The 22,654-nt window shown below is 34.1% G+C and overlaps 1 pseudogene; it reads left to right on the forward strand.

Annotated features, from left to right (window-relative positions):
* LOC141522854 (aspartate aminotransferase, mitochondrial-like) overlaps nt 1-22,654 on the forward strand; it is a 131,779-nt pseudogene that overhangs the window by 34,887 nt on the left and 74,238 nt on the right.

Below are 22,654 nucleotides of genomic sequence, written 5' to 3' on the forward strand. Positions count from 1 at the left end.
CAACTGCTCATGGATAGGGAGAGCTAATATAATAAAAATGACAATTCTACCAAAACTAAACTATCTGTTTAGTGCCCTATCAATCACAATTTCAAAAAATTACTTTAATGAGTTAGAAAAAATTGTAAGTAAATTCATATGGAGAAATAAAAAGTCAATAATTGCCAGTAGCTTTATGAAAAAAAAATCCAAACAAAGGTGGCTTAGCACTACCCGATGTAAAATTATATTATAAAACATCAGTCATCAAAACTGTTTGGTATTGGCTAAGAAATAGAGTGGTGGACCAATGGAATAGACTAGGTGTAAAAGCAGGAGAGGATTATAGTAATCTGCTGTTTGATAAACCCAAAGAGTCTGGCCATTGGGATAAAAACTCCCTCTTTGATAAAAACTGCTGGGATAATTGGAAGTTAGTATGGAAGAAACTTAGATTAGACCAACACCTCACACCCTTTACCAAGATAAGATCCAAATGGTTACAGGACATAGACATAAAAAACAATACTATAAGCAAATTAGAAGATCAAGGACTACTCTACCTGTCAGATCTATGGAAAGGGGAACTGTTTATTACTAGGGAAGAGTTGGAGAACATCACTAAAAACCAATTAGATGATTTCAATTACATTAAATTAAAAAGCTTTTGCACAGATAGAACCAATGTAATCAAGATCAAAAGAAAAGTAGTAAATTGGGAAACAATCTTTACAACTAATGATTCTGACAAAGGACTCATTTCTAAAATATATAGAGAACTGAGTCATATTTTTAAAACAAAAAGCCATTTCCCAATTGACAAATGGTCAAAGGATATGCAAAGGCAATTTACAGATGAGGAGATTAAAGTAATCCATAGCCATATGAAATCTAAATCATTAATTATTAGAGAAATGCAAATTAAAGCTTCTCTGAGGTACCACCTCACACCTCTCAGATTGGTCAGTATGACTAGGAAGGGTAATGATCATTGTTTGAAGGAACTTAGGAAATCTGGGACACTGTTACACTGCTGGTGGAGCTGTGAACTCATCCAACCCTTCTGGAGAGCTATTTGGAACTATGCCCAAAGGGCAACAAAAATGTGCATACCCTTTGACCCAGCAGTACCACTACTGGGTCTATACCCTGAAGAGATGAGGAAAAAGGGTAAAAACATTACTTGTACAAAAATATTTATAGCAACCCTGTTTGTGGTGGCAAAGAATTGGAAATCCAGTAAATGTCCTTCAATTGGGGAATGCCTTAGCATACTGTGGTATATGTATGTCATGGAACACTATTGTTCTATTAGAAACCAGGAGGGACGGGATTTCAGGGATACCTGGAGGGATTTGCATGAACTGATGCTGAGTGAGATGAGCAGAACCAGAAAAACACTGTACACCCTAACAGCAACATGGGAGTGATGTTCAACATTGAAGGACTTGCTCATTCCATCAGTGCAACAATTGGGAACCATTTTGGGCTGTCTGCAAAGGAGAATGTCATCTGTATCCAGATAAGGAGCTGAGGAGTTTGAACAAAATACAAGGACTATTCCCTTTAATTTGGAAAAAAACAGATATCTTATTGTCTGAACTTGTTACCTCTGAGAATTCTGTTCTCTTTAAGGATATGATTTCTCTCTCATCACACCCAAATTGGATCAAGGTAAAACTTGGAAACAAAGTAAAGACTGAAGGAGTGCTATCTGTGGGGTAGGGGTGGGGGAGGGAAGCAAGATTGGGGGGGAAATTATAAAACTCAAATAATATCTTTAAGAAAAAAAGAAAACAAATACATGTTTAAAAAAAGTTGTTGGAGGAAGTGAAATATCATTATGAATAAAGGTATATTCATATTATATTCAAGAACAACACATTTGTGTTATTTATAGAATTGATTTCTGTAAATTGAATGGATTTCAGTTTTTTAAAAAAATCACAGTTAAAAACAGCTTCACTTTTTCTAGAATGAACAGCATTTTACTCATAAAAGTTTTCCATAGCTTGATCACATTTGATCTTTTGGATGCCATATCTCTTGAGTGATACAGCAGCAAAAACGAACAACAACTTTGAATATAAAGTCATTGGCATAATGTTATAGAGGAGAATATGAGGAGATATCACTTCATAAAACAGCAAAAGCTGAGGGAAAAATGAATTTACAAGAAGATTGGCATAAGAACCAATTAAGCACCACATATCCTGAGGGCATTTAAGGATGCAACTGGAAGGAGAACGACAAAAAAGAAAATTGAAAAATATTTGCAAGCATTTCAGTAACAGGCTATTTTCATATTTATGACATTAGAAAGACTACATTTGGAATCAAACATTGAGCTGTATAAGGAATTAAAAGGTTGCTAAAGAAAATAAATCTGGAAAAAAGAAGTTGGATTGGACTTTGTATTCAATAAATAGAGTATTGGAAATTACAGATGTGTTTTTACACATGTGTGTATATACATACATGTTAGCACGTGGTGGGTATTTATATGTGCATATGCAGAATTATATAATATATAACATGTGCAGTATAACTATGCATTCATGTCCACATATGTATATATGTGATTAACTTTAGATCATTGGAAGAGCCATACTCAAGATACCTGAAAGAGGAGAAGATAACAATAGAGAAGTTGTTTATGGGTAGGAACTTTTATTTTTGTTTGTATTCCTAGACCTTAATGCAGTGCTTTGTATAACATAGACAAGAAATGATTGTTGAAATGAATTACATTTAATAAGAAAGATATTCTGGAAAGACTTATATGAAATGATGCTGAGAGAAGTGAGAAAAATCAGGAGATTATTGTGTAGTTTAAACACAGTATTGTTCAATGATCAACTATGATAGGTAGACTTAACTCTTAGCAATACAGTTATCAAAGACAATTCTTAAAACACTTCTGATGGAAAATGCCATCCATATCCAGAGAAAAATCTATGGAATTGGAATGCCAGTCAAAGCATACTATTTTCACTTTTTAAAATTTGTTTATTCTTCATGGTTTTTCTTTTTTGTTCTGACTCTTCTTTCACAGCATGACTAATATGATAACATATATTAAAGGGTTTTTTACATGTATAACATATATAAGATTACTTGCTATCTTAGGGAGGAAGGGGAGGGGAAGGTGAAAGAGATAAAACTTTATAAAAATGAATGTCAAAAATCATTTTTGCATAAAATTTGAAAATAAATAAAAATAAAATATTATTACAGAATTAGAGAAGGGTAAATGTTCTAACTTAAAATAGAAAACAAAACCAAAAACCTGTAAAACCATAAAGCATATTTTATAAGTTGATGAACATGTATTCCTTTATAGCAAAATTCTAGGATGTATAAGTAAATGAAAAGGCAGTGAACAAGAGAGAGATAGGATTCCCAGGAAACAACATTCCAAAATAATTCCATTTCATTTTTTTTAAACAAGTATCTGGACTGATAAGTAACAGGAGAATGGTGTACATATTTTCTATGTGCTTAACTTTATTTTTTTTAAATTTCAGGCTAGAGCAGGGATCTATTGTTTTGTTGATTTCTGGAATTGAATGGATTTCAGTTTTTTTTAAAATTGAAATTAAAAACAGCTTCACTTTTAATAGAATGAACAGCATTTTACTCATAAAAGTGTCTTTTACCTAGAAGCAGGGATTTTTTGAGTCCTTTCCATGGGGTAAGTTGCTGCATAGAGGTTTATCATTTCTACCCCTCAAGGAATAGGAACCCCAATTCTTTTGGGAAACAGAATGAAGGTGTCATCTTCTGAAACTTCTTCCTACTGAGAAGAGTCATTCAACTTAGTACATCCCCTTCGAGGGGGAATTATCTCCTCTTGATTTTTAATCTTTTTCTTCAGGATTAAGATATTTGAAACTATCCCTCTGCCCCTGTATAATCTACTCTCTTAACCCCATATATGCTTGTTTCCAATATTTCTAATCTAAATCATTTTTATGTATATGAACACATAATCAAGTCCCTTTGTCTATTTCAGATAGGAGTGAGATGTGTTGCCAAACCCTAACCACTTTGTCTTCCACATTTATATGCTTTTGTTTTCATACACCACAATTATGAGAAATATCAAGTTCTATCCTTTTCCCACTCCTTTCTACATTATTTTATTCCTTTTATTCACCCTTTTAAATACCCAGAGAACAGAATCAATCTACCTACTTGGGAACTATTTTCCTTTTTAACTCTCCTAATACTCTTTGAAGACTTTATTGATTGGAAGTGAAATTTCTTTCTTAGTTCTGTATTAATGTTGGCATTAAAGCTTCATTTAGACTGATCCAGTCACTCAGATAATATTTACCTTTCTAGATATTCTTGACTTTTGTGTGTGTATTTCAAAGGTCTAACCTCTCAACTTTGGTGTTTTATCAGAAATTCTTCCAAAGCCTTCTTTTTTTTCACTAGAAATCCATTTTCTCCCATTAGGATTAAACACAGCTTTGCAGGTAAATTGTTATTGATTATAAATATTTCTCATTATAGAATATATTTTGGTTTATCTTCATTAATTATTAAAGGTCTGAGGTTTTATGTGATCCTGACTAATTTTTGGTACTTTTATTATTTTTTAATTGACATGGGCAACCTAGATTTCTATTCCTGAGAATTAAACTGTCTTTTTTTCCCCAAGGAGGAGGTTATTGGTGTCAACTATCTTTATTTTTCTCTGAAATTCCAAAGGAACTAGACAGTTTTCATTGATTTCTTGAAATAGGAAATTAGAAAATTTTTCTTTTGGAAGGGGATCATGAATTTTCCCCTTAAGAGCCCAGTAATTTATAAATTATATTTCATTGACCTGTTCTTTTAGGTCAATTGCTCTTAATATTAAATTCCTTCAAGGTTTCTCTCAAAGATTTTATTTCATTATAAAAATATCTTGCTTAATTTTTTTCTCTAGCTATTCATGTGGGTCTTGTGGAAAATCTACTTTTTGGGGGGGAATGTCTTCTTATAGTCATTATAGAATTATTTTTTCCTTCTTTCCTAAGTTATCTATAATAATAATATTTATAAATTCTTTTTATTTATTTATTTTTCCAGTTACATGCAGCAGTAGTTTTCAACAATCATTTCTTTTCCATTTTTCTCCTTCCCTCCCTTTATTCTCCCCTTCTCCTGAAAAAAACGTAATATAGGCTTTCTCTCTAAATGCAAATAGCTATATATTTATATAACCATGCTAAACATGGATCCATATTAGCCATGTTGTGAAAGAGGAATCACATCTAAATGGAAGAAAAAAATGGAGAGAAAAAGACATAATTCATAAGACAACTTTTTTTTTAATGTTGAAGATAGTAAACTTTGGTCTGCATTTAAATTCCATAGTTCTTTCTATGAATATAAATAGTAGTCTCTGTGATGTCATTTTGTATTGTCTTTGGCTATTGTACTGCTGAAATGATCAAGTCCTTCATAGCTGATCATCATCCAATGTTGCTATTAGTATGTGTAATGTTCTCCTAGTTCTGCTCACTTCACTCAGCATTACTTCATAGAAGTCTTCCCATACTATTCTGAAGTCTCATCCATCATGATTTCTTATAGAACAAAATAGTGTTCTATCATATTCATAGACTACAATTTGTTCAGCCATTCCCCAATTGATGGGCATCCACTAAATTTCCAATTCTTTGCCTCTACAGAGTTGTTATAGATATCTTTGTATATTTGGGATTTTTACCCTTTTTCATAATCTCTTCAGGATATAGATACCAGTAGTGATATTACTGGATCAAAGGGTATGCACATTTTTATTGTCCTTTGGGCATAATTATTTCCTTGATATTCTTGATCTTTTTGTTCTTCTGAATGATTTTAGTTACCATTTTTTTCTAGTTCACTAAAGTACTTTTTGGTTAGTTTGATTGGTATGGCACTGAATAAGTGATTTAATTTAGATAGAATTGTCATTTTTATTATATTGGTTTGTCTTATGCATAAGCTGCTGATGTTCACCCAGTTATTTAGATCTTATTTTATTTGAGTAAAATATGTTTTGTAGTTGTTTTCATATAGTTTCTGAGTCTGCCTTAGAAGATAGACTTCCAAGTATTTTATGATATCCATAGTTACTTTATTGATTGATTGATTGTTTAATTAAATTGATTTATTTTAAATTTTACAATTTTCCACATATCTCACTTCCCTCCCCCCCACCCCCCACAGAAAGTAGTCTGTTAGTCTTTACATTGTTTCCATGGTATACATTGATCTAAGTTGAATGTGATAAGAGAGAAATCACATCCTTAAGGAAGAAAAATAAAGTATAAAAGAAAACAAAATTACAAAATAAGATAATGGATTTTTTAAAAATTAAAAATAATAGGCTTTGGTCTTTGTTCAAACTCCCCAATTCTTTCTCTGGATATTCTCCATTGCAGATATCCAAAAATTGTGCCTGATTGTTGTACTTGTCCGCAGTTTCTTTAAATGAAGTTTCTATCCAGTGTTTCTGTATCTTTTTAGTAATATACAGAAATGCTAAGGTTTTTAATTTATATAAATATTTTATTTGTTTTCCAATTACATCCAATAGCAGTTTCTACCAATCATTTTATGTAAGGTTTTGAATTTTATAATTTTCCCCTCTCCCTCCCTTCCTCCCCGCCCCCTCCAACAAAAGGCAATCTGATAATCCTTACATTGTTTCCATGATATGAAATGCTAGGGATTTATGAGGGTTTATTTTATATCTTACAACTTTACTAAAGTTGCTAATTTTTTCATGGTGTTTTTTCAGATGATTTTCTATGGTTCTGAAAGGATAACATCATATCCTCTGAAAAGAGTGAGAGTTAATTTCTTTATTACCTATTCTAATTCCTTCAATTTCTTATCCTTCTCTTTTTTTAAAGCTAACTTTTCCAAAACTATATTGAATAATAGTGATGACAAGGAGCATCCTTATTTCACTCCTGATTTTATTGGGAATGCTTCTAACTTAATACATATAACACCTATTAATGATTTTAGATAGATACAGCTTATCATTTTAAGGAATATTTCATTTATTTTTATACTCTCTAATGTTTTAATGAGAATGAGTACTGCATTTTGACAAAATCTTTTTCAGCTTATATTGAAATAATTATATTATTTCTATTAGGTTTATTATTGATATGGTCAATTATCAGCACCATATTGGTGTTATAGAAGGAATTTGGAAGAAATGTTTCACCTATTATTTTCAGATAATTCATATAGGATTGGAACTACTTGTTCCTTGAATGTTTGGTAGAATTCACTTGTGAATATACTTGGCCTTGGAAATTTTTTTTCTTAGGGAGTTCATTGATGGCTTGTTCAATTTCTTTTTTTGAGATGTGGTTATTAAAGTATTTAATTTCCTCTTCTTTTAACCTGGGAAGTTATTTTTGTAAAAATTCATCTCTTTCACTTAGATTATCAAATTTGTTATCCTACAGATGGACAATATGATGATTTAAAAAAATACAAATATGGCCCATGTTTTCTTTGATTTACTTACTTCTATAACTTCACTTCCTGAATTTGGACTTTGTTGCTGGAACCAGCCCCATTTCCTCTCCTTTACCCTACTTAGACATTTTTAGATGGTTTGCTTAGTTTCCTATGCTAAGCTTTCCCTCTCCTTGGATTTTAGAGGGTTTTATTTCTCTATATACAATGCTTTTATTGTCTCAGAACAAGTTAGAAACTCTGATCCTAGGTGTTTTGTGTACTGCTATGCTATTCTTGTCATTGCCATTTCCTGTGGCTTCCAAGAGAATTTCTGCCTACCCTGTGACTTTCTTTACCTTTTGAGTAGTTTTAGGAGTAAGAGAAAGGGAGACTCCACTTTATGGACTTATAATTTTTTCAGATTACCCATATTTCTGTCCTATCTGAGAGGCTGGACTTTGATGCAGTATTTTTGTTTTGGATTTCCTTTCTTATTGCAACTTGTCTTCTTTTTTAAGGTGCAATATATTATTAACTGTAATTTCTCAATAGATCATTATTTGGATTAGTAAGAATGCTCTCTCTCTCTCTCTCTCTCCTCTCTCCAAAAGGTATAAGGGAGCTAAGCTGCCTATCTCTGCTAAAATTTTCATGTTGAACCACTGAAGAAAATTTAACTAGATTTTTAGCAATGTACTTTTGAAAGGCTCTTATATTATCCTTATATGCAAGATGGTGAAATTTGGGCTATTTGATAATTCAGTGTATTGGATTCAAAATTGGATGCTCTCCAAGTGTTCTCCTTAAAGGTTCTATGGTAATATGAATTAAGGTCTCAGGCTTAGCCTATTTCTTCTTTAATGTATTTAGTAATAATTTTCATAAAGGTGTAGGAGACAGGCCTTTCAAATTCATATGGCACAATAAATGAAGGAGGGATTGGCAACATATTTGATGACGACCAAGATCCCCAAAATATCTTAAAATGTTGTGATTAATCTGCTATAATAAACTTGGATATGATTCAATAAGAAATCAAAGGTGTTGATTATAAAATATCAAAGTCTTATAACTAACTTTGAAAGATTAACTTCACAAATATTTTTAAAATGTTTGGAAGATTTTTGAATTTATAGAGTGATATAATCTCTAAGACTACCTAATTAAAACTTAGATAATAAGGGGCAGCCAGGTGGTACAGTGGATAGAGCACCAGCTCTGGAGTCAGGGGTACCTGAGTTCAAATCTGGCCTCAGACATTTACTAATTACCTAGCTCTGTGGCCTTGGGCAAGCCACTTAACCCCATTGCCTTGCAAATAAACTAAAAAAAAAAACCCAAAGACAAAACAAAACAAACAAAAATTTAGATAATAAAGACAACAATGTCAAGATCAAAGGGGAGGAGGAAAGGTTTAAAATACAATTTGGCATTGGCTTTATTTACAGACCACATCTGAATTATTGTGTTTAGTTCTGATCTTCTTGTTTTAGGAAAGACATTAATTAGTTAGAGTGTCCAGAGGAAGATAACTAAGATTGTCAGACATCTTGAATTCAGATTAACAGTGCATAGAGTGCTAGAGCTGGAGTCAGGGAAACCTGAGTTCAAATCTATCAACAAACATTTTTTAGAAGTGTGACTGAGGGGGTAGAGCCAAGATGGCAGTGTGAAGGCTGCATTACCCAGAATTTCCTTTCCCCCAAATCTCCAAAAGCCATCAAATTACAACGCTAGCCAAAATTTAAAGGGGGGGCAGAACCCACAGAAAAGACTGAGTGATATATTTTCCCAATCCAAGATTACTTAGAATTTCTGCCAGAAAGTTGTGTTTCACCAGGATGGGGAGTTGGGAAAAAACTCTGGTCTCAGCAAAACCCAGCCCAGTGAAACCCAGGGATCACCAGGAACACTTGAAGGGCTGTGAGAGAACTCTGCTACACCAGAATTAGTGTGGAGTGAGTAGCATTGGCTCAGGACCTACATCAAGAATTGGGGGAACCGAGCCTGCACCTCCAGAACACAGCCCACAGACAGAAAGGGAGTCAGGAGAGACTGTAGAAATCTCTCTGTTCTCCCTGGGGCAGGACTCTGCTGCTTGCCCACATTCAGATGTGGGTTACAATTTGGACTTCCATACTAAGATAGTGAGGATCCTCCTCACATTTCCAGGGCAGAGGGGAGTGCCTGTGGTTATCTACATATCAAAGCATAGGCAAGAGAGCATTAGATCTGGGAGGAATAAAGGTCTTAGTAGGGTGTCCCCCCAAAAAAATACCCAAATAATCAGAAGTGCTGTAAATTAGTCTTGGGATGAGGAAATGAGTAAACAACAGAAAAAGAAGAATCTAACCACAAAGAATAACTTTAGTCCCATGGAAGATCAAAACATACTCAGGTGACAACAAAATTGAAGCTTTAGTATCCAAAACCTCCAAGAGAAATAGAAAATGGGCTCAGACTATGGATGACATCAAAAAAGACTTTGAAAAGTAATTAAGGGAGGTGAAGGAAAATTTGGGAGGAGAAATGAGAGCAAGGCAGAAAAATTATGAAAGCCAAATCAGCAGCTTGATGAAAGAAGAAAATAATATGTTAAAACCAGTGTAAGCCAAATGGAAAAAGAAAAACAAAAGATGAATGAGGAGAAGAATGCCTTATAAAGCAGAATAGGCCAGCTGGAAAAGGAGATAAGGAAACTCTCTGAAGAAAACTCCTAAATCAGGACACAATACTTCAAAACCAAAACAATGAAAAATTAGAAGAAAATGTGAAACATTTCACTGAAAAAAACAACTGATATGGAAAACAGATTTAGAAAAGATAATTTAAAAATTATTGGAATACCTGAAAATCATGATCAGGAAAAGAGCCTTGACATCATTTTCAAAGAATTATTACATGAAAATTGCCCTGATATCCTAGAAGCAGAGGGCAAAATAGAAATGGAGAGGATCCACTGATCTCCCTGAGAAAGAGATACAAAACAAACAACCCTCAGGAATATTATAGCCAAGTTCTAGAACTCCCAAGTCAAAGAGAAAATATTACAAGCAGCCAGAAGGACATAATTCAAATAGCATGGAGCTGAACTCAGGATCACACAGGACTTAGCAGCAACTACATTAAAAGCTTTTAGGGCTTGGAATATAATATTCTGGAAGGCAAAAGAGTTTAGAATGCAACCTGGAATCAACTACCCAGCAAAACCGAACGTCCTTTTCCAGAGAAAAAGATGGACATTCAATGAACCAGGGGAATTTCAAATGTTCCTGTTGGAATGGCTAGAGCTGAACAGAAGGTTTGATCTTCAAATACAGGACTCAGGTGAAGCATAGAGAGTGAAAGAGAAGGGGAAAATATGAGTGACTCAATGATGATGCACTACATGTATTCCTGTATAGAAAAATGATACTGATAGAACTCATATAAAACTTCTCATTTAATAAAGCAGGTAGAAGGAGCTTTTATAGATGAAGCACAAGAGAAAGCTGAATTTGAAGATATAATGTGGTGTAAAAATGGAGTCAATAGATAAAAGGGAAATGTAATGGGAGAAAGAAAAAGGAGAGGAGGAATAGGCTAAGATATTTCATAGAATAAGATTTTTCTTTATTACAGTGAGCTATTACAATGATATGGAAGGGGGAAGGCAAGAGGGAATGAAGGAATCTTCGCTCTCATCACAGGTGGCTAGGAGAAGAAACAGTATATATACTCAATGGGGTACAGACATCTGGAGTAAGGAGAGAAGGGGGATGGGGGAAGGGGGGACATGAGTGATGGAGGAGAGGATGGACCATGAGGGGAGAGTGGTCAGATATAACACATTTTCTTTTTTACTTCTTGCAAGGGGCTGGGATTGGATGGCCTGTCTGGGGCCATAGGGCCGGGTAGATGCTGGGCCAAAGGGGTGGTATGTGGGCTTGGGGCCTCTCGGCCCCAGGGCCAGGGATTTGTCTGCTGTGCCACTCAGCTACCATTCACAAAGACAGAGTGAAAGGGGAGAGAAAATATAGCACATGGTAGTGAGAAGTACGAATGAATGGAGTTGTGATCAGCAATGGCAACAGTAGAAAAATATGGACATAATTTTGTGATAGACTTATCCTAAAAAAATGTGATCCACCTGCAACAGAGCTCGTGGTGTTGGAACACACACTAAAGCACATTTTTATTATTATTATTGTTATTGTTATTATTATTATTATTATTGGGGGATTGCAGGGCAAATGGGGCTGGGTGGTCTGTCTGGGGCTGCATAGCTGGGTGATTGTTGGGTGTCTGAGGCTAGAGTTGGACCCGGATATTCCTGGCTTGAGGGCCAGTGCTCTAACTGCCACCCAGCTGCCCCTACTATTATTGTTATTATTATTATTATTACTATTTTATTTTATTTTGGGTCTTTTTTTGTTTTTTTGCAGGGCAATGGGGTTGCAGTGATTTGCATGGGGTCACACAACTGGGTGATTGTTGATTGTATGGGGCCAGATTTAGGCTCAGGTACTCCTGGCTCCAGAGCCGGTGCTCTGTCCACTGCACTACCTGGCCATACCTACAATTATTACTATTATTTTTATTTTAATTTTAATTTTTTCCCCTCCCCTTTACTTTAACACACATGTGGGTCTATATTTTTTGGGGGGAGTGGGTATTATGTTTACTCTTAAACAAGAATATTTTATTAATATATAAAAATATTATTTGTACAAAATAAGAATAAATAAATTATTTAATTAATAAAAGAAAGGAAAAAAGAAAATAACTCCTTCAAATGCATAATGGAACTAAAGGAAGCTGATGACTGCAAAAAATCAGGAAGAACTAAAACTCTTCCCCAAAAAAGCCAAAAATTAGAAGAAAATGTGAAATATCTCAATTGAAAAACAACTGACCTTGAAAACAGATCCAGAAGAATTAATTTAAAAAATATTGGGCTACCTGATATCATGACCAGGAAAAGAGCCTAGACTTCATTTTTCAAGAAATAATACAGCAAAATTTCCCTGAGATCCTAGAAGTCACCTCCTGAAAGATATCCCAAAAGTAAAACTTCCATGAATATCCTAGCCAACTTCCAAAACTTCAAAGTCAAAGAGAATATACTAAAAGTTGCCAGAAACAAACAATTCAACTACCATGGCTCCATATTCAGTATTACACAGGATCTGGGTGCATCAACATTAAGGACTCGTAGGGATTGGAATATGATATTCTGGAAGGCAAAGGACCTTCTTGCTTTACAGCTGAGAATAAACTACCCAACAAAATTGAACATCCTCTTTCAGGGGGAAAGATGAACTTTCAGTGAAACAGGGGACTTTTAAAGTTTCCTATTGAAACAACCAGAGCTGAACAGAAAGTTTGATCTTCAAGTTCATGGTGAACCATAGAGGGGTGGATGAGAATGACTAACTATGAGGAGCTTAGTGATATTGAATTGTTTGTATTCCTGCATGGGAAGAAATATTAACTTATATGAACTTTCTCACTTATAAGAGCTGTGAGAAAGAGCATATAGAGACAGAGCACAGGAAGAAGTGTAATATAATGGTATAATATAGTAAAAATATGGAGTCAATGGGTGATAAAGGGAAGTACTTGGAGAAAGAGAAAGGAGAGGAAGAAGGAGCGAAGATATTTCACATAAGAGTCAAGGAAAAGCTTTTTCAATGGAGTGGAATGAGGGAAGGCAAGCTGTAATGAGTGAGCCTTCCTTCTCATCAGAAATGGCTCAGAGAGGAAATAATATACACACTTAATAGGGCATAGAAATTTATCTTACTCTAGTGAAAAATGAGAAGAAAAGGATGAAATTAGGGGGAATGGGGAGAGGGAAGGGAGAAATAGATGACAGAAAAGAGGGAAGATTGTGGAAGAGGGTATTCAGATACAATACATGTTTGAAAAGGACAAAATAAAAGGAGAGAGAGAGAGAATAGAATAAATGAGAGTGTGGAGGAATAGTGGGAGGGGAAAAAACAGCTAGTAATAGCAACTGTGGGAAAAATATTGAAGAAACTTCTCTGGTTGACTTACGATAAAGAAGGCAACTCACCCCAGAGACAGCGTCATTGGAATCTGAACATAGACTGAAGTACATTTTTTTTTCTCTCTCACTATTCTTGAGGTTTCTCATCTTCTGGGGGGGGGGAATAGGGTGGTTTATGTTTATTCTTATAACAAAATTATTGTAATAATATAAAATAAATAAACCAAAAAATAAAAAATAAACATGACTAAGCAAATCACTTAGCCTCAATCTCTTTAATCAGATAGCTCAACCATAAAATGGAAATAATATCATCTTCTTCCTAGGTTATTTTGAGGATGAAATTATATAACTTCAAGAATATATTTTATTAACCTTATATAAATGCTAGTTATTATTTTATGACAATTAATTAGACTGGAGAAGAGAAATGCTAGGAAGTTTTAGTAATTAACTCCAGATATTTTATTGAGTTTTATTTGGAAGATGGATTAAGATGAATTCATCTTGGCCTATGAGGCAAAACTAGGTGCAGTAGTAAGATAGTTCAGAGTTATGAATTTTCATTTCATGTAGAGGAAAAATATCCAAAACTTAAAGGGCTTCCTTGGGAGGTAACAGGTCTTTGACTAAAGATATCTGGTTAGTGATATTTTAGAAAAGAATTTTGATCATGTTTACAATGCTTTACATGGCCTTTCAGGTCTATTAAACTCTGTGATTCTGATGTCTGTGAATAGGTCTATAGATAGCAAAGATTAATGCATTTTCTACTTATTTTTATATAGTCATTATCTCTAACTCTCAAGAACCATAACAATTTTGTTGAAAAGCTAAGAAAGAAAATATCAAAATAGTAAATCCCAATAAAAAGGACATTGTTTTTCATTTTTTCAGTATATTTGTTTCACACCCCACCCTGCTTATTTTTCCCCCTCTTAGTTCCTACAGCTAGGTTATTGAAATACTGGATGCCAAGGAAATTAGCACATCACTATTCTTAATTACCTAGGTGGCGTGTGTGTGTGTGTGTGTGTGTGTGTGTGTGTGTGTGTGTGTGTGCATGTGTGTGTGTGTATACTCTGATTCATTCTATTAAAAGTAAAGTTGTTTTTAATTGTACTTTGCTTTTAAATGAAATCCAGGGTCCTTCAATTTAAAGAAATGAAGTCTAGAAATATTTCCAAATGTGTTTAATATTCTGAATGCATAGCCTGATTTAATCAGTGGCGAACACTAGATATTCAAATGAATGAGCTTCACAGACGTAATCAACAATATATTACCCCTAATTGAGTTAAATGCCAAAATGAATTTAGGCTATTCTGCAATGTTGTAAAATGCTGGTAATTTTACTTTATAGTGTAATCTTCTTTATTATGCACAGAATTATGGGAAATTAAGGTTTTTTTAGTTTATAATACTTCAATTCTATATTTCAACTGAATTATTTAGTTTTAGTTACAAGAGCTTAAATGATTCTGAATCCCTGGAAAACCTTTTGTGAGTTAAATGGCTTATCTTGCTTTAAGTGCAAAGTTTAATTCAAACTGTCTAGTCCTAAGAATCTCTGACAGGTTTGACTTAATTTTCCCTTTTTTGTATGGAATTTCAAGGTGTCAATAATACTGAAGCTTCAGAAGGGAATAACTGGGTAGGGGTAAAGAGTCCTAGTGTACTCAAATGAAATGATAATTGTCTTGGTTAAATATATATATATATCTGCCTACAACTCTATGTGCCCAAACCCCCTCCTCTGTGAATTTGAATTTCAAAGGATCAGTTCATTTAGTAAGTGCTTATTTTGTGCCAGTGTATCATAAATCATGAAAAATACTGTGTGTGTGTGTGTGTGTGTGTGTGTGTGTGTGTGTGTGTGTGTGTGAATGTGTGTGAAGGATGACTGACAGAAAAAAGTCTGGTTGACTTAGAGGTGCAGATGCATGTTTTAGAAATAGTATCTGAGAAGAATTTATGGAATGGGTTCCGTTAAGAAAAGGCAAAACCTCTTCTATAACAGATTCCCGAGTTATGGATCCTTTCTCAGAGTAATATTTTTTAAGTAATAAAAATGTTAAAATAAATTGGAGGTTAGTACTATTAAAGATGTATTATTTCTTCTCCAAGTTTACAGATCTCCTGACATCTAATTTTAAGTTTCTTGGGGTGTTTGTGAATTCCTCATTATGAACCCTTGGTGAAAGAATTTTAACATGGGAATATAATTATCAAGAAATATTGTGGACTTTCTATCTCTAGAGTGGAGGAAAGACTGTATTTTAAATGACTGACGACTATATTAGATGAATTATATTCAGTTGATATTGAAGTAAAGTATTCATATTAACTCATTTCTCTTGAAGAGTTAGATGTGCCCAATACCATATAAGTTTCTGTGGGAACATAAAAAGATTATTGAATTTCAGAACTGTAGCATTCATACTCAAAAAAATGCCTTCTAAATTGTACCTGACAAGTGGTCAACAAACTTTTGAATACTGTATTGATTAGCAACCAACTAGCTCCTATTCCATAATTGTATAGTTCTATTTTTTTTACATTTTAACATTTTATTCGTATTCCAATTATATACAATAGTAATATGTACCCATCATTTTTTGCAAGGCTCTGAATTCTACAATTTTCCCCTCCACTCCTTCCCCCCCCCATGAATGCTGTCTGATACTCTCTACATTGTTTCCATGCCATATGTTGATGTAAATTGAATGTATTATAAGAGTAAACATAAGAATAAACATAAACCCTCTCCCCCCAAGAAGATGAGAAACCTCAAGAATAGAGAGAGAGAGAGAGAGACTTCAGTCTGTGTTCATATTTCAATGGCTCTGTCTCTGGGGTGAGTTGCTTTCTTTATCATAAGCCCACCAGAGAAGTTGCTTCAAAATTTTTCCCTCAGCTGCTATTACTAGTTGTACCTCCACTCTATTTCTCCCCACTCTCATTTATCCTTTTCTCTCTCTCATTTCATCCTGGCCCTGTCCAAAAGTGTGTTGAATGTGAGTACTCTCTCCCTTGATCTTCCCTGTCTTCTATCACCTATTATCCTCTTCCCTCCCCCCATTCCCCACCCTCTTCCCATCCCTTTCCTCCCATCCTTCTCTAGGGAAAGATAGATTTCCTCACCCTATTAAGTGTGTATGTCATTTCCTCCCTGAGCCATTTCCAGTGAGAGTAAAGGCTCATTCATTCCCCCTTACCTTCCCTCCTCCATTCCATTGAAAAAGCTTTTTTTCTTGACTCTTATGTGAAATCTCTCAGCTTCTTCTTCATCTCCTTTTCCTTCCTCTTAATACTTTCCCCCATCACTCACTGACTCCATCCCTTTACCACATCATACCATTATATTTTGCTCCTTCCTATGTCATGTCTATATATCCTCCTTCTAACAGCTCTTATGAATGAGAAATTTCATATGAGTTATGAATATCTTCTCCCCATGCAGAAATACAAACAGTTCAATATCATTAAGTTCCTCATAGTTAGTCCTTCTCATCCACCCCCTCTACGGTTCACCAGAGTCCTGTACTTGGAGATCAAACTTTCTGTTCAGCTCTGGTCATCTCAATAGAAAAGATTGAAAGTCCCCTGTTTCATTGAAAGTCCACCTTTTCTCCTGAAAGAAGATGTTGAGTTTTGATTCTCTGTTGTAAACCAAGATCTTTTGCCTTCCAGAATATCATATTCCAATCCCTATGAGCCCTTAATGTAGATGCTGCTAGATCCTGTGTAATCCTGACTATGGAGCCTCAGTAGTTGAATTGGCTGTTTCTGGCAGCCTTTAGAATTTTCTCTTTGATTTGGGAGTTTTGGAATTTGGCTAAGATATTCCTGGAAGTTTTTCTTTGGGGACCTCTTTCAGGGGGTGACTGGTGAATTCTCTTGATTTCTATTTTACCCTCAGCTTTTAGGATCTCAGGGCAATTTTGCTGTATTATTTCTTGAAAAATGAAGTCTAGGCTCTTCTCCTAATTTTTAAATTATTTTTTCTGGACCTGTTTTCAAGGTCAGTTATTTTTCCAATGAGATATTTCACATTTTCTTCTAATTTTTGACTTTTTTTGGAAGGGTTTTATTTCTTGCTGATTTCTTGCAAAGTCATCAGCTTCCTTTAGTTCCATTATGCAGTTGAAGGAGTTATTTTCTTCAGAGAGCTTCTTTATGTTCTTTTCTAGCTGGCCAATTCTACTTTTTAAGGCATTCTTCTCCTCATTTGCCTTTTGTTTTGCTTTTTCCATTAGGTCTATACTGGTTTTTACCATATTATTTTCTTTAGTATTTTCTTGTATATCTTTCACCAAGCTTTTGGTTTGGTTTTCATGATTTTTCTGCATTGCTCTCATTTCTCCTCCCAATTTTTCCTCCATCTCCCTTAATTGCTTTTCAGTGTCTTTTTTTGAGCTCATCCATAGTCTGAGCCCATTTTCTATTTCTCTTGGAGGTTTTGGATACTGAAGCTAAGATTTTGTTGTCATCTGGGTATGTGTTTTGATCTTCCATGGGACTAAAGTAATTCTCTATGGTTATATTCTTCTTTTTCTGTTGTTTACTCATTGACTTAGCCCAAGACTAATTTGTTTTTTTTTGGGGGGGGGGGCACCCTACTGGGACCTTTATTCCTCCAAGGTCTTATGTTCTCTATTCTGTGATTTGATATGTAGATGGCCCTTGTACTTCCCTCTGCCTTGGGGCTATAAGGAGGGATCCAGCTTGGTTATTTAGTATGGAAACCCAAACCACAATATTTGAGTGTAGGTAAACAGCAAAATCCTACCCCAGGGAGAGCAGAGAAATATCTGCAGACTTGCATTATGGTCTCTAGGGGTGCCGGCTGCTTTCTTCCTATTCTTGCTGCAGATTCTGTTGCTGGTGCTCCTCACTCCATACTCATTCTGGTGGAGCAGAGTTCTTTCATTGCCCCTTCAAACTGTTGCCAGTGATCTCTGAGCTGAGCTGCACTGGGCTGGGCTGCACTGTGGCCCCAGCTTTTTTTCCCACCCCCAGTCCTGGTGAAACAGACTTTTCCTGAGGAACTTCTAAGTTGTCTTAGACTGGGAAAATCTATCACTCAGTTTTTCTGTGGGTTCTTCCCCTCTAAATTTTGGCTAGAGTCCTCATTTCTTTGTTTATTTGGAGTTTGGAAGGTAGGAATTCCCAGGAAATGTTGCCTTCACTTCACCATTTTTTCTCCACCATAGTTCTAATTTTAATAAGCTATTCTGTATATCAAACCCATATTTGATTGATGTTCACTCATTTTGCCTAATTCTGCCCTCTGAAGTCATAAAGGGAAGGACTAATCTTTCATATGATAATTTTTCTAATATTTGTATATAGGCAACATCTCCCTCCTACCAACTTCAAACTCTGCCTGCATAACTTCTCTAAGCATTATATTAGTTTTAATTACTGTTCATCAGTCATGGATTTTAGTTACGTTACCTTTTTTGCTATCCTATTCTATACTATTCCTATTTACCAATATCCTTTCTAAAGATCAGTGCCCCAAAATGAATAAATGCAATATTAGAAACTGAGGACAAAGAATGTTGACTTTCTTATTTATTTTTACGTCATTTTATTTTACTTTTTTCAATTACATGCAAAGATAGTTTTAAACATTCATCTTTTTCTAAACTTTTGATTTTAGATAAGGAGGTTAGCAAGCAAACTTCTTACTTTCTATAGTCAGAAAACCCAGTCCAGATAGGTTAAGTGAATTGTCCAAGGTAATACATATGGTAAATTTTAGAGAAAGGAATTGAATTTAAAATTTTCTGATTCTGTCCAGTATCTTTATTATATAATTAAGTTCTTTATAACCAAATAAAAGCATCTCATTAGTAACATCTTCTGTAGATTCACTAAAACATCTTCAGGATAATTCCAGTAGATTAAATCATAACAGAAAAAAAGAAAATATTTTATGCTTCTCCCATATGATTTTGATTTCTTCTCCTTGATCTCTGTATTTTGAAAGTTTTGGAGAATGTGTGTATTTGGCAAAGAGAAAGCTATTTGAAATTGCATTTTTAAATAGTGGTGTGGTAAATGTTTAATAACCTACTCTGAAAATATGTGACAAACTTTTAACTTTAATTTTCATTATTAACATTTATCCATTATTCTCTTTAGTTTAATAAATAAGAAAATGCATCAATCCTCATTTCTAGTATTCACCTATTTCCAAGGTATAAAAGCATACATTGAAATTTTTATAGTCCTGCTGCCCTGAGTGAGTGAAAGCTGACTCCAGCACACTTTTGAGTGTTTTTGTTTTTTGTATTTTGCAAGGCAGTGGATTTAAGTGACTTGCCCAATGTTAAGCAACTAGGTAATTATTAAGTGTCTGAGAACAGATGTGAACTCAGGTCTTCCTGACTCTTTATTCACTATACCACCTAGCTGCCCCTACACTCATGAAGTTTTAATGGAACTTGGATGGAAAATTGAGGTTAACAAAATTGTCTTTGATACTAATATTGGTTGAATTAAGCAATATTTTTAGATAGAAAATATGTGATGTAACTATCTTTCATATCTTGTTAAATGTTGGTAGATGATAAATTTTTGCATCCTATATGTGGCAATTATATTTTTAGCATTTATGTTCATAATGCACTTTGATAACTAAACTATTACTTCATAGGAATAACTGAGCTATAATTTGTTGTAATGATGACTTATTCTTGATTTGCTATAACCCCCCCATTTCTATTTTAAAAAATTCTATATGCCCCAACCATTTATTTCATTCATATTTATAGGCATTTTGAATATTGATTTCATGTGGAGCTTGATTTTGGAGGACTTTTTCATTCCCTCTGAATCTCTGCAAGTTTTATATACATATACATACATATATATATATGTATATATACACCCCCTTGTCAATCTTTACTTTTTGCTAAGATAAGTGAATTAAGACCAAGGGATTCACTAAAGGTCAACAAATATGACTACAATGGGTCATAGGAAGCAGAACAGCCACCAATACTCAATTGCAAAATCTTTAACAGTGTTCCAAAATATTTCTTAAAACAGCAACAACCACCAACTAATAAATTTCTAGTGCTTCACCAAGAATCAGAGCTTAATATATGGTGGGTCCTTCTCGGATTCTGTTAAGGGGATCTATATATTGAAGTAACTGAAGCATCAAAAGGATCTCACAAAATCATTTCATCTATAACATTTTTGTTTATTATCTCATAGGGTCAGCCATTTTTGAAAAAAAAGAAGCCATATTTCCTAGTCCCAGGTCTCCAACAAAAAATTAGTCATGTAGCCTTACACAAATAATTTAATCTTCCTGAAATTGTTTTCTTACCAATAAAATGGGTGTAAGAATACTTGTCCTTCTTACTTTACAGACTTATGAAGAATTATGAGTTGTTTGTATAACACTCTATAAATATTAAAGTACTATGTCAGTGTACTATTGTTTCTGTGTTGTGAATGATATGTATCTCAACAAAATGGAAAATAATTATTGAGGTCTAAAACATATAACTATGGATTTAACTTTCTAAATCCTGAAGTATATAATTTTCTTGATTTATATCCCTTTAAGTCTCTAGTATTTTCACTATGATAAGGCTAAGAATGGTTTTTCCCTTCATCTTGGTTAACTTCATTAATGTTCCCTTTTCTATGTACTGAGAAAGAGCAATCATGAACTAACTCAAATGGAATTTATCTCTAAACATTATCCAAATTTCTTGTCATTTTCCTTTTTTTTTATCAATAATTGCTTGAATTTGTTGAATTGTCAGACAGCAGCAATATCTCATATATATATGTACATATATATATATATATATATATATATATATATATATATATACTCTCAAAACTTTTGGTTCCTCTTTTATATGAATCCTAATATCTTAGGTCTGAACAATCTAGTGGGTCATCTACCCTAAAACTGCCTTAAACACTTGAATTCCTTCCTTAATACAGGGTATATGTTTCTGAAGACACAATGATTTCATTTTACAGCCATTTGTATACTCCTTGAGCTCCTTTAGGAAAATTAACTCCTTCAGGGCACTGGACAAAGCCTCTTGCAAAATATTTACTTTCTGTTTGTCACCCATTCCCACCTATTTCCACTCAGGCAATTCTAGTGACTCCCTAATACCACCAGGATCAAATATAAAATGCTCTGTCCCCTCCTAACTTTCTGTTCTTATATTTTCTTCCCTACTATTTACTTTTCCAATCCAATGATACTGGCTTCCTTGCCATTCCACAAAAAAGACATTCCATCTTCTAGCTCTGCACATTTTTTCCCTAGCTCTCTCCCCTGCCTGGAATTCTATCTCTCTTTCTCTTTAGGGGTAAATGATAGAAAGCTGTAATAATCAGTTTGCTGCTGAATTTGCCTCACAGTACGATTATGGGAAAAAGAACACTTGTTCAGGAAAATAGGTCAAAGGTGGTGGAAATCGTCTAATTATTAGGTTGTTTGAAGATACTAATTCACTTCAACTTTTTTCCACTTTAGTCAAATCCAAGTCCCTGGGAACTTTAGTTTAATCATTTGTTAATACTTCACATTTTCTAGGGAAACCACTAATAGTTGTTGTTGCTGTTAAGTATCAAATATGTAGAGAACAATTTGGAAACTTAACATAAGTAAACTCTTTTCCCCTTTATTTTCTCCTCAGTATGTGAATGGTTCCATGATATGTCACATTGCTTTTTATGAAAATTTTCAAAGATGTGTTTTACAAATCCACAATTATATGGTGCTGTAGATATCCAGCTCCCATGGCAATTTCCTAATAACACTGAACAAAAATGTATCTTAAGAAAGCACAAGAAGCCATTAATGCTGAGAAAGTTGCTTAGTATTTATAGTATGAAGTAAAACAAGATTGCTGAGAGTGATTTCTGAGAGTCACCACTTTCTTTTGAATTTCAATTTTCTAAAGAAAAAGTCTAAATTAATGGGAGATATTTTTCCTCCCTTATTTCCATTTAAATAATGGGAATGAGCGATGAATTACATATACATTAGCTATGTATTGTGCAATAATGGGATCACCAACCTTCAAAGAATCTCCAACAGTTATTTTTTTCGGATTTATAAATTCGTTGCTCAGGTAAGATTATGTAAGTAAAGAAAAGTCAATTATATGAACCAGATATTGATATAGCATTTATTTAAAGATCTTTGATAATGGGCAGTCCTGA

The sequence above is a fragment of the Macrotis lagotis genome, chromosome 4 (genome assembly GCF_037893015.1).
Source record: "Macrotis lagotis isolate mMagLag1 chromosome 4, bilby.v1.9.chrom.fasta, whole genome shotgun sequence".
Taxonomy (NCBI): Eukaryota; Metazoa; Chordata; class Mammalia; order Peramelemorphia; family Peramelidae; genus Macrotis; species Macrotis lagotis.